Below are 12721 nucleotides of genomic sequence, written 5' to 3'. Positions count from 1 at the left end.
TACTCAGGTGTATCGCCCACTTAGTTTCAATTAAGAAACATACTGTAGTTTTAATGAACCGCTAGCTTGTGCTAGGCATGTATTATCGAACTCCCCTTAGGTCCTCTAGCTAAGCTAGAAAATAATACAAATGTTAGCGACGACACGTTGTGGTGATAATTTAACTGCATATAATTACCCCAGGATGATACATAACATGAAGCAAACAAATTGCAACTTTATTTCAAGCAACATGTATTTTGAAATTAAATCAAATGAACTTTAAAATGTTGCTTTCTGCACGCCCTCTTGATCGTGAATTTTGCTGATAATGTTTCTCTCCTGAGCATGTCATCCGTAAGGCCTACCTTCATTTCAAGGGTAGGGCTTGCACTAATCAATCAATTTAATGAAGGCATGTGCAGTAGCTGTAGAAGTTAAATGTGGTATCCTTCAACATGGTTATCCTCATTGTCTCGTGAAAAAGAAAAACCCACACACTGATCTTAACAGTATAAGCCTTTTCTTTGATTTCAAGTTATTAGCAAATGATTAACACACAAGTTCTCAGATGTGTGCTTTTCCTTTTTCTTATAGTATCATTTCAAAATGGGGAAAACATCTCAGCAAAATGTTTTTTAAAAATGTGTGAGGATTTGCAAATCCTGTTTCAGAATAGAAATGACAAGACACATGTACAAGTGCATTGGACATGCCCACGAGGCCAATACTAATCCCATCATGTCTGCATTTGGCATGGATGCCATAAATAATCTCTCATCCACTGTAACCAAAAGGGTAGAGCATGGATAGTGGAGGCAAGAGAAAAATACCCTGGAGAGTGACCACAGTGAAGGGCCACTTTTACATGGGCTGCAAATTAGCTATGTAATACACGAGTTCCATCCCTGTATGGCTGACCAGGCCAAGAACACTAATCAAATTACACTTGTAGCTAGCATGCCAACCACTGAAGGAGGACAGTGAGTGTAGCAGAATGAAGTAAATCGGCGCATAATTGCAGGAGGGGATCCTCCCGTAGCCGAGATGCTTACAGTATTAAAATATAGATACTTTCATGATTGACAGGAGGAGACACTACTTCCAAGTCTCGGGGGGGAGATGACATCACATCACAATGGCTACTAGAACTCACCTGCAGCTCACGTCTGCTACAGTCACACCCCTTCACCCCCTCCTATGCCACCGACAGTATAACTCAGTTCACACAGTCTGCTCTGCTGGCTGCTGAGGTTGATGAGGACAAGGAGGTCAGTGAGTGTAACAGAGGGGTGAGTGTGTGGCACATGTGAGCTAGTTGACAGGTGAGTGCTAGGCTCTTTCACAATTCATTCTTCCTCGATTTCCTCATCTCCTTCTAAAAACCCAGTGGAGAAGAAAGTCAGAGGGGAGGGACCTTGTACCTTCTTCTCCAATACAGTTTCAATACAATACAGGTGAGGAGATAGTATGCGAGTAATCAAGGAAAGACAAAGTGAGAAAGCCCTAGTAGCCATCGTGTGGTGATGTCACCCGCCCTGAGACCTAAAGTACTGTTATGCTAGCCCAATTAAGATCAAGGTTTTGGTATGATAATGGTTGCTGCTTTGTGGATATGTAGTGCTGTTGAGGACAGGGTTAAGGGTGTTGCGGTGACCATAATACCGCCACACCAGCAGTCATGAGTCATGACCGCAGTAAAATTCCACATGACCATTGAGTCGCAGAATCCCCTCTTATACACTCTGGACATGCTTTGGTAGTATCCAACTGGCTAATGGCCTGGCACTCAGGGCTCTGTTGTCCTTCTAACCACTCTGACATCAATGCAATCGAAAATCAAAAAACACAAAACAGTATCGTGCTTTTAACTCATCTCACTGTGATTGATCAATTTAAAGAAAGAAGTTCAACAACAGGTTGAAACTGAGTGGAAAACAAGGTCATTGTGGATGTTGTTTCAAAGCCTAACAAGGAAATGGACAGCGCTTTCTAAGGAGATTATTTCAAAACACCCATACACATAGAGCTACATATGAGCCCAAGCCTGAAATTTATTTTTATAAAAAGAAAGATTGTGCCCTTCCTCATACAATACATATCCTACCGCATATTATGCACTGCAGAAAAACATTTATAAAACTGATTTAAGATGCCTTTCATTAAACTAGCCTATATTCGAAAATTATACAAATTCTAGTAAATCGGCTTTGAGGGTGGACTGTGTTGTTATGCATACTGGATGGACCTTATGCTACACTCCAAAGTTTCTATTCATGCATCTGGGAGAGAATGTTTAGGCCTAGGCGATGCAGTTGGATCATTGATTGTGCAGGGCGGCTTACAGAGTTAGCCTACAATAGTCAATTTGTATTTGATTTTGAATAGCCTAGTAATAGAGAATTTTTATAATTTCATAATTAATAAGATGACACATTAGGCTACCTTTAGCTACAGAATTTCTCACCACTGTGAGTGTCCATCTCCTCCCCTTTCTCCATCATTACTTTCTCAAGCATGCAGAGAGAGGAGCTGTCAACAGTATAATTAAATAGGTTTGTTGTGAAAATATGTTACTTTCAATGTTCCCGAACAGATTTCACATGGTTTCCCAAAATAAGCACTTGTTAGCTTCCGGAACAGGGTTGGGGAGCCCATGGCATAGAGTTTGGATGGAATTTCACCTGTCACGCAGCGTGAGGCTGCTTGCTTCTCAAACAGTGGTTGATGTGGGAGTGAAATAACCAGAGTAGCCTACCCGAACAAACAGGCAGGAAAGCTACTTCCATTCCCTACTTGAGTGTATAACCAGATTATGTTATTTTCCCCTCTGCCCCCGTTCCTGCCCATTTGATAATGGGCCATTCTAAATCAAAACTAATTAAACATATTAGCCCGTCCTCAGAGCATGCGCAGACCAACTGGCTGGAGTGTTTATGGGCATATTCAATCTCTCCCTATCCCAGTCTTCTGTCCCTACTTGCTTCAAGATGTCCACCATTGTTCCTGTAACCAATAAAGCAAAGGTAACTGAACTAAATGACTAATCGCCCTGTAGCTCTCCCTCCTGGCATCATGAAGTGCTTTAAGAGGCTAGTTAAGGATCATATCACATCCACCTTACCTGACACCCTAGACCCACTTTAATTTGCATAGCGCCCTAATAGATCCACAGACGATGCAATCGCACTGCACACTGCCCTATCCCATCTGGACAAGAGGAATACCTTTGTAAGAATGGTGTTCATTGACTACAGCTCAGCCTTCAACACGATAGTACCCTCCAAGCTCATCATTAAGCTCGGGTCCGTGGGTCTGAACCCCGCCCTGTGGAACTGGGTCCTGGAATTCCTGACGGGCCGCCCCCAGGTGGTGAAGGTAGGAAACAACACCTCCACTACACTGATCCTCAACACAGGGACCCCACAAGGGTGCGTGCTCAGTCCCCTCCTGTACTCCCTGTTCACCCGTGACTGCGTGGCCATGCACCCTCCAACTCAATCATCAAGTTTGCAGACGACACAACAGTAGTAGGTCGGATTACCAACAATGATGAGACAGCCTACAGAGAGGAGGTGAGGGCCCTGGTGGAGTGGTGCCAGCAAAATAACCTCTCCCTCAACATCAACATCAACAAAACGAAGGAGCTGATTGTGAACTTCAGGAGACAGCAGAGGGAGCACGCCCCATCCACATCGACAGGATCTCAGTGGAGATGGTGAAAAGCTTCAAGTTCCTCGGGGGAAAACATCACTGACAATCTGAAATGGTCCACCCACACAGACAGTGTGGTGAAGACGGCGCAATGGCGCCTCTTCAACATCAGGAGGCTGAAGAAATTCAGCTTGGCCAATAACATGCTGACCACACCAGTCGCGTCACGTGCGGAAGCATTGTAAAATAAATATACACATATATGTTATTCAAATCATTGCACCCACACTGCTCGCACGAATCAAGAGTGTCTGCGTAGCCAGCCGCTAAAATAGAACTTGGTTACATTTGTGACGCTTGACGCGCTGCAAGTTCCGCATCGCCGATCTCCTCATTGGTTTTTAGGAGCATATACACACATGCCATCTCCTCATTGCTTTTTAGGAGCATATACCCACGTGGGTGATTGAAAGGTGAACTGAGGTCCACACTCCAGTCCAGTTGGTGGCGGTAATGCACCTTAAAGTTGGTTGCCAACCGCCATATCAAGTCTGGAAGTCCTGCCTCCCATCAATTCATTAGTTCTCACAACGAACATACTTCCCCTAAATAAAAGCCAACGTGGGTGCTTGAAAGATGGATGAGGAGAGATTTAGTACTCACTTTTATATAGAATAGAATAAAACTTTGTCAATCCAGGATGGATATTTTTCTTCGGCATCACCTTCCATTAAAATAATCACATTCTCACATCATACACATTTAAACCAGTCAGTCCATCATGTTGCATACACTAACACAGAGGACATTAATACATTCACTCACAAACGACCACTGATCCAACTGCATTAGCTAGATAAGTACATATACTAATACAATTTCCATTCCATTTAGTAGTCCAACAGCACAGGGAACGAATTAATGCTTGAACATGTTCTTCTTGGCAATGGGCATTCTGAAGCACCGGCCAGAGGGAAGCCCCTTGAACTGAGGGTGTAGAGGGTGGGAGGGGTCGCCAACGAAAGCCAGTACCTTCGTTTTGGTTTCCTTGTGGAACAGACTGCTCAACTGTGCCTTTGGTCGACCAATTACTTTCCTGGCTGTGTTTACTATTCTGGTCAGTTTGCTGTTGCTCCTCATGCTCAGATTACCATACCAGACGGTCATATTGAATGTGCGGATGCTCTCCACCAAGCTGCTGTACACCCTCTCCAGAACATCCTGACTGACCCCAAACCCCTTTAATTTCCTGATTAAGAACAGGCGCAGGCTTGCTTTTAAAAAATAGTCTGCATTCTCTGTAAAACTCAGCTTGTTATCAATTTGTGTCCCTAGGTATTTAAAATACTCAACCACCTCCACTGGTTGGTTGTTCAGAGAGAGTGGTTGGGACATTGGTAAGTTGTTGCCATTGATGATCAGCTCCTTTGTCTTTCCCACATTGAGGTGGAGGCCACTTGACCAGCACCATTCTTGAAGGTTGTTGGCCTGTTTAAAATAGCTGTCCCCATCTGACGTAGCATCTTTAAAAAAAAGAGTCTTACCAGAGCCATGTCATCCGCGTACTTAAAAAGGCTCACATTGTTTCCTTGGATCTTCATCTCGTTAGTGTAGATAGAGAACAACAGCAGTGAACACTGTGTTCAGGGTCAGTTCATCAAAGAGGGCCCCATTCTGTGGGCGGTCAGTTAAAAAGTCCTTGATCCAACCTGCGAGGCCTCCGTTGACATTCAGGTCCAGTAGCCGTTTCAGCAGTGTGTGTATTTGCATTGTATTGAAAGCTGAACTAAAATCAATAAATAAAACGTTTGCATATGATTTTGCATTTTAAAGGTGACTAGCCACCATGCTCAGCAAGGTCAGGGTAGCATCCTCAGTCCTCCTCCTTTGCCTTATAGGCAAACTGTAACGGATCCAGTTGATCTGCTATGTAAAGGGTAAGGTGCTTACTAACAACCCTTTCCATGCATTTGGCCAAAAGGAGGGCCACAGGTCGAAGTCATTTGGTGATTTGGCCCCTGGCTTCTTAGGCACCGGGACAATGGTGGACACCTTCCAGGATTTTGGCACTGTACAGGTGCTCAGCAACAGTTGAAACAGTCGTGTGAGAACTCCCTTGAGCTGGTCAGCGCAGACCTTCAGTACTTTGCCCCGTAGTCCGTCTGGGCCCAGTGCTTTGTGTGGCTTAATATTTAACAAGCATGAGGCCACCTCATTCTCTGTTATCTGGACAGGAGAACATGTAGGGATACTCTCACATATTTGTTTACATGCCTCTTTAAAATCCATAGTATCAAATCTTCCATAAAAACAGTTTAGGTCGTTTACAAAGGATGAACAGTCTGCCATATTACTGTTCTCTTTTCCTTTCTCTTCCCATCATTGGATTAAGCCCTTCCCATGCTTGTCTTGGATTGCCTGTACAGAACCTCTGCTCCACATGATCCTTTGTTGGGTTCTGAGAATATGAAATGTACTTATGTCACTGAGGGAGAGAGGGTAATGTATAACGTTTACATTATATCAGGGATTCTATTGAAATATTGAGTGCTTAGGGTTAGAGGGTCTACACCAGAAGTTAATGGTTATCTGTAGGAGGAAGGTATATAGTGTGTGCAATTAAGCTTGTAAGGTGCTGAGTGCGGGAAAGCGATCACGTGGCAGGCATTGATAAGGCGAGAGTGCCATGGAATAGCCATGGATGAAGGGGGTCAAGGTCAGGTCAGGTCGCGTTAAGGGAGAAAGAAAAGTTTATGTCCCGTATCACTTAGTGTCCTGCTGAGCAGTAAAGATACAATGTTTTTACAGATGTGTAGGAGGAGACTCAGCCTAGGAGAAAGGGTTAAATATCAGTGTTTGTGTGAACATGTCTTTGTCTGATTGCAGCTATACTGACCTTCTGGGAAGAATAAACTTGGTTAAGCTTTCATAGTGTCCGTAGAGTTTATCTGAGAATCAGAACCGAACACCCTGAAGTTCTTTTTTTCCCTTTCCATATTTTTGACCTGAATTAATTTTCTTAATCTTCCTTTCATTGAGGCATATTTTCAAGTCCTTAGACACCCAGGGCTTGTTGTTGGGGAAATACTCTGACAGTTTTTGTGTTAATGACAGTATCCTCGCACGTCTTCAAAAATACTACAAGGATCCAACTAAAAAAATATGCGGTCTGGAGAGAGATTGCAAAGACCATGCGCATTTCAGGTAAAGGTATAACAACCCTATGTTCATTCTCCAGTATAAAACAAACCAGCTAGCTGAATGTGAATGGCATGTGTGCGCTATGCTTTTTTTTTTTTTATACAGAAATCTTCCGATGCCAACAGTCATGTGAGAAAATTTGTTGGAAAATTACTAGCATTTTCATTTTTCAAAATGTTCATGTTTTTTTGTTCATTGTTGAAATAATGGTGGAATTGTACAATAGTGTCACGCCCTGACCTTAGAGAGCCTTTTTTATTCTCTATTTGGTTAGGTCATGGTGTGACTTGGGTGGGCATATCTATGTTTCTATTTCTTTGTTGGCCTAGTATGGTTCCCAATCAGAGGCAGCTGTTTATCGTCGTCTCTGATTGGGGATCATACTTAGGCAGCCGTTTTACCACCTGTGTTGGTGGGTAATTATTTATTTCTGTGAGCGTTTGTGTGCGCCACAGTTGCGTCACGTTCTGATTCTGTTTACGTTTGTTTGTGTAAAGTTTCACTTCGATTAAAGGATGTGGAATTACATGCACGCTGCGCCTTGGCTTATTTATGATAGGGAGTTTGAAGACAGTGATCGTAACAAATAGTTGCAAAGTGTAGAATGAATACACAAAACAAATGAAGATGTTGTCAAAGAACTTACTGTCCCATGTTGATAAATCAGGTAGAAGGGTTTTTAACCACACACACACACATAGTGCATCGAAGTAGGCCTAGATACAACCATTCTTTCCTGGAAGTAAATTCTGCCTGCCACAGAGGTGAAATACTTTGTAAACTTTTGCCTGACAGAAACTGCTTCCTGACCTGCTCTGTAGGCCTGGATGGCTATGCTTTTCATGCATTGCCTCACCCCTGCCCCCCTCTGCTGTAGCCAGATCACAAGGCTTTGTGAGGAAGTTATGGGGATGCACATTGCAACCACTAGGGGATCAACCTTGCTTGGCAGGAGGTTGATTTTCTTGTACAGGATCCTCCATCTGGACGCAAGGATCCCAAATGCCTTCTCCACTGTCATTTAAGCTCGACAGAGACAATAGTTAAAGATGTATTTCTCGTAGCTGATGTTGTGCCCGGCATATGGCCTCATCAGGGAGGGATTTAGTGGAAAGGCAGCGTCCCCCAGCATTGTGTATGGTATCTTTCCCAAATCTTCACCCCCAGGCAGAAAGGCATCTTGGGGCACCTGCAGGGTTTTTTGACACCATTGCCCTTCAAGTGGGGAGTTGGCATAGACTCCGTCATCACTGTTTCTCCCAAAATCCCCCACCGGAATAGCCGTGAAGCAGTATTTGTCATCCACAAGGGCGAGTAGCACCACAGAGAAGGTTCCTTTATAATAAAAAACGTCTCCCTGAGTTTGCTGGTTTGGTGATAATAATATGTTTTCCATCAACTGATCCCAAACAATTGGGGAAGTCCCATTTTTCATTAAACTCTTGAGAGGTTTGTCTCTACGTTTCCTCAGTGGGTCGTGGCAGATAGAGAGAAGGATGCTGGCGACCCATGTCATCACAGGTCTCCATAATGCACTGCAACACTGTCTCGAATCCAAGACAATAGGTTAAGGCCAGGCTGCAAATAGAGTCTCCAGATGCAAAGTACCTGGAATGACAAAACAAATGTTCTGTTTTTGGTTAAAACCTGTTGGGGCTAGGGGGCAGTATTTTCACGGCCGGATAAAAAACGTACACGATTTAAACTGGTTACTACTCTTGCCCAGAAACGAGAATATGCATATAATTAGTAGATTTGGATAGAAAACACTAAAGCTTCTAAAACTGTTTGAATGGTGTCTGTGAGTATAACAGAACTCATATGGCAGGCAAAAACCTGAGAAGATTCCATGCAGGAAGTGGCCTGTCTGACAATTTGTAGTCCTTCTGTTGCATCGCTATCGAAATTAGAGCATCTGTGCTGTTACGTGACACTTTTTAAGGCTTCCATTGGCTCTCTTAAGCCCTCAAAGAGGAATGACGTGTCTCCTGTCTCTGGGCAAAGTATAGGAGCAGAGTTTGTAAGTGGCCTGCCTGAGGACAGTGACACTGGAGATGCGCAGTCACGAGACTTCGCAATTTTTTTATTTCACTCTTTGAATGAATACAACGTTGTTCGGTTGGAATATTATCGCTATTTTTCGAGAGAAATTGCATAAAAATTGATTTTAAACAGCGTTTGACATGCTTCTAAGTACGGTAATGGAATATTTCGATTTTTTTTTGTCATGAAATGCGCTCGCGCGTTACCCTTCAGATAGTGACCTGAACGCACGAACAAAACGGAGGTATTTGGATATAACTATGGATTATTTGGAACCAAAACAACATTTGTTGTTGAAGTAGAAGTCCTGGGAGTGCATTCTGACGAAGAACAGCAAAGGTAATCCAATTTTTCTAATAGTAATTCTGAGTTTAGGTTGTCCCAAACTTGGTGGGTGTCAAATTAGCTAGCCGTGATGGCTGAGCTATGTACTCAGAATATTGCAAAATGTGCTTTCGCCGAAAAGCTATTTTAAAATCGGACATAGCGTTTGCATAAAGGAGTTCTGTATCTATAATTCTTAAAATAATTGTTATGTATTTTGTCAACGTTTATCATGAGTAATTTAGTAAATTCACCGGAAGTTTTCGGTCGGTATGCTAGTTCTGAACATCACATGCTAATGTAAAAAGATGGTTTTTGATATAAATATGAACTTGATTAAACAAAACATGCATGTATTGTATAACATAATGTCCTAGGAGTGTCATCTGATGAAGATCAAAGGTTAGTGCTGCATTTAGCTGTGGTTTTGGTTTTTGTGACATATATGCTTGCTTTGAAAATGGCTGTGTGATTATTTTTGGCAGGGTACTCTCCTGACATAACCTAATGTTTTGCTTTCGCTGTAAAGCCCTTTTGAAATCGGACAACATGGTTGGATTAACGAGAGTCTTATCTTTCAAATGGTGTAAATTAGTTATATGTTTGAGAAATTGAAGTTATAGCATTTTTGAGGTATTTGTATTTCCCGCCACGTGATTCCACTGGCTGTTGACTAGAGTGCTAATGTCCCACTGGCCCAGAGAGGTTAACAATCAATTCTATTTTACTTTTCACAGATGTTGAATTGCGCAAAACCAAATGGAAGTCCCTCCATGACACTTTTTTTAAGGCACCTACAGTTCTGGGGGAACCAATCAGAAAGAATGGAAATATATCAAAATATTATCATTCTTGATACCTTAAGTCCAGCAAAGAAGGTAAGTTATAAAATACATTTGAATTGATTGCACTGAATTCTGAATCTCAAGGTCTTGCAGTCACCCTAGTCATAGACTGTTCTCTCTGCTACCGCACAGCAAGCGGTAACGGAGCGCCAAGTCTAGGACCAAAAGGTTCCTTAACAACTTCTACCTCCAAGCCATAAGACTGCTGAACAATTAATGAAATGCCACCCAGACTATTTACATTGACCATGCATAGTCCCTTTACAAATTACCTCAACTAACCTGTACCCCCGCACATTGATTCAATACTGCTACCCCCTGTATATAGCCTCGTTATTGTTATGTCATTTTCTTGTGTTACTTTAAAAAAAGTTTATTTAGGCAATATTTTCTTAACTTATTTATTGAACTGCATTGTTGGTTAAGGGCTTGTAAGTAAGCGGTAAGGTCTACACCTGTTGTATTTGGCTTATGTGACAAATAAAATGTGATTTATTACATTTGAATTAGTGACTATATCGGTCTATAGATTATGAATCAGTCTCTTATTACAGAGCAATGATGAAAACCAGCAGTGTTAGACTTTGTGGCCCAGATTTGAGAAATATGTTTAATTGAGCCTGAGCTGAGGTTTCTAAAGTTTACTTAAAACACGTTTAACTTTTCATTTATATGTTGACCTTTTTTCAGCTCAAGAGGCAACCTCAGCCTTGAAAATGCTGATTCGCCTCAGCCACAACCTGTGGAGCCCGATGACACCGAGGATGACATGTCCCCGAGCCATGACCCTGTGCTTCCGATGCCTGTACAACAGTCAAGGCCAACCACTAAAGGACACGGCTCAAGACTGGCAGCCAAGAATTAGGAAACAGAAGGTCAACCATCAAAATGTGGATGAAGAGCTGCTTGCATTTGTCAGGAAGTCAATCCCTTCTGCTGCTACCTTGGAGGATGAGTCATTTGTGCACAGCCTTGTGCCAGAGCTGAAGAAAATAGGAAGAACCAAGGGACACCTGAAAGTGCAACTACTGTCATTGATTGTAAACTGGGATGACCAGCATGCAACACCTCTGCTACCACCTCCACCACCACAATGGCTCTTTGATGCTCCACATGGAAGAGCTGGACTGCTGCCTATGATGTACAGCCAGCCCAGGCATCAATATTCCTACTCACCAGGATCTAGGTCTCCAACACATAACTGGGATGACCAGTAGGCAACACCACTGCCACCACCACCGCCCGCAAGTATTCCGCACGGAAGAGGTGGACCGCAGCCTATCATGTACAATGAGCCCAGGGATCAATACTCACCAGAACCTAGGTCTCCAACACATAGCTGGGATGACAGCTTCAGTACATTCTCTCAAGAGACCTGGTACAGAGACACATCGATAATCCCCTCCTAAAAGGCAGATCCCAACCCTGCGCATACTTAGGCCTATGTTCTGTTTTAGAGTTTTAAAAAGGGAAATGTTTTTGTTTGCATTATTTGCACTTCTTTGTTGTTGCAGTTATATTTAACTTTTTTTTTTCATTGTTTTTTTGCTGTAATTGGAACACTGCGTCTTACTTACCTTGAGTATAATGAAAATACACTATAGCACCTGGTGATCTTGCTGCTCCCTTAATGTAATGAAACACAGGCCTACATTTGTGGAGCATCATGATCACCAGTGTGCTGGAGTTTCTTTACACAAAAGTATACTGTTTTTCTCCATGCACCTGCTTACACAATACAACCTTTCCCAATAACTAATCTTAGAGTGACAGCTAGTCTTTGCTTAGGCTTTATTGTGGTCCTGTAGTTGGTCGTCTGCTTGGTGTGGTCTGGGCCAACAACAGACAGAAGAGTCTCCATCTCTTCTGCACTCATCCGGAAGTATCGGTGATGTTGGGCAGGGTCCAAGAGCAGCTCCTGGACAAGGTGGTAGTATTGCCCATGCTCCCTTCTCAGAACATTTATGGGATGCACCCATAACATCCTCCTTCCCTGTCTGCGCCTCAATAATACAAGGGCGACCACCTTCTGTTTTAGCAGGTGGTGTCTGTTAATCCATGCTGTTTAGAAAAGCATACAAAGTATTGTTTATTTTTTTTACTTCTTTGGGTGAGTATAATATTAGTTTATATCTCATACCAGAGTTGTTTGGTTTTAAGGTCAAAGAGACTGGCTAATTATAGTACTCAGCCTGTCATCATGTATACTATAGGCATATGGGAGTCTGAGAGGAAAGTGCCTAGATGTGTAAAACTATAATTTGCATTTATTAAAATATACTCATGTCCTGGCAATAATATCACTATTGTACAATATGCAATCATGTACTTACCCATGTTACCACTCCTCAATCGCAGTGAAATCAGAAGAATCAGAATACATTTCAACAGGGTCACTGAAAAATGCAGGCGAGAAAAGGCTCTGTCAACATCGTCCCGCCCCCAAAGTAATATCATTGGTTCAGAGTTCGTTTTGATATTTCAACCTGTGTGTCCTGATCGTAGGCCGTCATTGTAAATAACAATTTGTTCTTAACTGACTTGCCTAGTTAAATAAAAGGTTAAAAATCAACATGCGCACGATCGCCAGCATGTAAGACCCTCACAAACATTTACAGATGCACCATTGAACGCATCCTGTCGGGCTGTATCACCGCCTGGTACGGCAACTGCCC

General features: G+C 42.6%; 1 protein-coding gene and 1 long non-coding RNA gene across 3 annotated transcripts in view; one reads left to right on the top strand and one right to left on the bottom strand.

Moving 5' to 3' along the window:
* The window catches only part of LOC106576771 (serine/threonine-protein kinase 32C), a 146296-nt gene that overhangs the window by 65686 nt on the left and 67889 nt on the right, over positions 1-12721 (bottom strand). The window lies entirely within an intron of this gene.
* Positions 5851-12270, top strand: LOC106576772 (uncharacterized). 2 transcript variants are annotated; one of them, XR_006760316.1, is made up of 4 exons: positions 5851-6132; positions 6748-6837; positions 9939-10079; positions 10737-12270. It is a non-coding gene; the product is annotated as an uncharacterized lncRNA (long non-coding RNA). The 2 variants fall into 2 exon arrangements; XR_001322007.2 differs by having other exon boundaries at positions 5851-6837.

This window comes from Salmo salar, chromosome ssa18 (assembly GCF_905237065.1).
Source record: "Salmo salar chromosome ssa18, Ssal_v3.1, whole genome shotgun sequence".
NCBI classification, from domain to species: domain Eukaryota; kingdom Metazoa; phylum Chordata; class Actinopteri; order Salmoniformes; family Salmonidae; genus Salmo; species Salmo salar.
Note: the sequence above shows the minus strand (reverse complement) of the source record. Positions and strands in the feature narration are given on the sequence as shown.